The 3,225-nt window shown below is 28.8% G+C and overlaps 1 long non-coding RNA gene across 1 annotated transcript in view; it reads left to right on the forward strand.

The window, feature by feature from the left end:
- The first annotated feature begins 629 nt into the window (after window positions 1-629).
- Window positions 630-3,225, forward strand: part of LOC111617787 — a 24,147-nt gene continuing 21,551 nt past the window's right edge. The window contains exon 1 of the long non-coding RNA XR_002755479.1: window positions 630-676. This is a non-coding gene — a long non-coding RNA (uncharacterized LOC111617787). The remainder of the gene's footprint in view (window positions 677-3,225) is intronic.

The raw sequence follows: 3,225 nt of genomic DNA on the forward strand, positions 1-3,225 counted from the left end.
GATGGTCTCCAAAAAGAAAGTTTAAGATAAATAGGCCTGTAATCCATGTAGGTCATAAAATTAATTATCCAGTAGTCATAAAACTAAGAAACCCTTTCAGTTTTATCTCTTCCAAGAATTTGGTACTGCATTTCTTACTACTTGAACAATTAAGAATGTTTGTGTGTTCACATTGCTACCGAAAATTTTCTTGGTATATTCATGGATGTACCCTTGTTATGATTATATGACATGTATGGAAATATGTGTAAATTAAAATTGTTGTGGCATTTGCTCGTTATAATCATGAACTCATTATATCCATGTTCATTATATTTGAGATCAACTGTATTTAACATTTACAATATGCCAAAATGCAATATTGATATTTGCTGTTTAGTTATTAATTTCAATGTTTTGAAATATTAATGTATATTTTTTAAATAGCAATATTGAGAAATATAAAAGTATATTCATAGTGTCTAGGAATATATTTATCTGTTAATTCAATATTGGTAATTACATTGCAATATATTTTGATTCATTGTCAGTTTATAAGTAATGTGATCATTTATTAATTATAATTTTTTTAAATTTAGGCTTAAATAATTATTTACTGTCTTTTACTAAAAATGAAGATATTTCAAAAGTTCTTAATTCATCAAAAAGAAAAAGATTGAAAGAAGCAACTGATGAAGTAAGTTTTTAAATTTTAAAAATGCTAGAGATGGAAATAATTGTGGATGTAATTTTAAACTTTTATAACAATAAATGATGGTTAAGATTATATAAATAAATAAAATGTTTTTAAATTGCATTTTGATATTTTGATTAGTTAATAGCTATTAGAAATTTTTGGATGATTAATTGACCATTTATTCTTTAATTTTACAAATGAAATCTATCAATAACAATAACAACATTAGAAAGATAATTGACGGAACTTGAATAACAAATTCAGTTTAAAATTCAAAATAAATAATAGTAGAATATTACATAAGTGGTTTTTCAAAAAGAATGATATAATTTTAAATTATTGTAATTATGTTAATTATCTAAAAACATGATGTACAATAAAATATTTGGAAAACTGTTCAAGTTTCGTGTTAGCCCATTGTAATTTCTCAGTGTATGCACTTCATCATGCAGCACACATCCAATTGATATTCAAATTCTCCTACATTCATTACAGCATATCCATGTTCACTCCTCCCACAGCAGGCAACATGAATAATCTGCAACATGAGTGATTCTGACTGTGAAAACTGCAGAACACAAAACCTCTTTCTTTATTGCAGTTTTCATTTTCATTTACAGTTCTTCTAGAGGTGGTAGACAACAAGATATTTGAATACCCATGGAAGGTGAAACTCTGACAGTTACTCTATCAGCTGGTATACATCACATACTGCAACTTCTCAGACAACAATTAACATAATTACAGTAATTTAAAATGGTAGCATTCTTTTTAGAAGACCTTGTATTAAACTCTAAATGATTTTAGTTTTCAGTCTTCATCAAGAAACCAAAATAGTAAAGCATAATAAAGTATAAATACAAATTGTTTACAAGTAAAAATGTGAAACATTAAAATGACTAAATGTTTGGTCTTTTTAATGATAACTTTGTAAAATATTCAAAAATTCAATGATAAAAAAATATAAATTATTTTAAATGGTTTTTATTTTTAAGAGTGTAATTATAAGTAACAATACAAGAAAACTTATATGTGATTTAATTTTAATATTTAATCAGCTTTTCCATAAGTCAGAACATGAAATTAACAATTGATGAGCTTCATGCAGCTTCACCTAATGTTTTTCATTTTGTTGTTTATGAAATTGTCAGTTATCACCTTCAATACAAGATTTGTCTTGGGGTCCCAAGAATGTTGACAAGAGAACACAAACAAAAGAGAATGGCTGCTTCTTGGGCATTTCTTGATCAATACCATATGGAAAGAGATGAATTGTTGGATTGTGTGGTGATGGGAGATGAGATGTGTCTCACTACACACCTGAGATTAAGTTGCAGTCTCTTGAATGGCACCATTCACATTCTTTGAAACTTCAAACAAGCACTTTCAACCATGAAATTCATGGCTACAGTTTTTTGGACCAGAGAGGCATTCTTCTGATGAATTATCTGCTTCAAGAAGCCATCGGTGTGGAAAAGTACTGTAAAAACCTTAAAAATGTTATGGTGTGCTATAAAAAAATCTTCAGCATGGCCTGCTTACTAAGGGAGTATGTTTGTTACATGATAATGCATGTCCTCATATTGCTCAAAACATGGTAAAACAGTTGCAAAAATTTTGTCATGTTTTGGTGGAAGGTATTGGACCATCTATCACAGTGGTCACCAACCTTTCTGATCTCACAGACCACTAAACTTACAATTTTGAATCTTGCAGACCACTATCATGAAATTTTATAAATGATACAAACATCTATAGAATAATGATTATAAAATTTACTTTATTAATGTACAATTCACTTGTTTAATTATAACAGATTAATCTGAAGTTTGTTGCTGATTGTTTGAAAGAAGTTTATGGATTCTTTGCTCTTTTCCAAAAAGGATGACAATCTCACTCACATTATTATTTATTGATAAGTCATTTCATGTTTGGTTTTAGATTTAAATAAAAAATCCCCAATGAGTGAGAAAAACAACCAAGCATTTAGCATTTCTTTCACAATACTTCACATAATCTTAAAGTTGATCAATGTCCAAGTTTCTCCATGGACCACCGGTTGGCAACTGATGATCTAATAACATAATCAACACCTTATTGTTTGCTGAGGGAGTTTTTTAAAAACGAACGTTTTCGATCCACTTAACGGATCATCATCAGGCTAGAACATACGAAAATGGAATACATAATAAATGGAACAATACGTTCAAAAATTCAAAAATATCAATAAACTGATAACAAATCAATTAATAAGAATAAAAAATAAATTTCAAACGATACCTAATAATAAATAATATACTACAAAGACTAAATATTAATACGATCTATCGTAGCTAAATAGAAGCTACTAAGTTTCCTTTAAATCAAATACATATCATATTTCAGTTGATGCGCTACTTGTAAGCTTTTTTAACGGCAAATTTCCAAGCCGAGGGAAGACCTTCCGCATCCCTAGCATTAATGCATCCTTCTTTAAGTTTGCTCCTGTATATCTCCATTTTTTCGGCCGTCTTCGCCAAAGTTGGTGAGTGTACTTTGATGGGAAACTG

The sequence above is a fragment of the Centruroides sculpturatus genome, unplaced genomic scaffold, assembly GCF_000671375.1.
Source record: "Centruroides sculpturatus isolate CEXI.00-Female unplaced genomic scaffold, Cexi_2.0 scaffold648, whole genome shotgun sequence".
In the NCBI taxonomy this organism is placed as follows: domain Eukaryota; kingdom Metazoa; phylum Arthropoda; class Arachnida; order Scorpiones; family Buthidae; genus Centruroides; species Centruroides sculpturatus.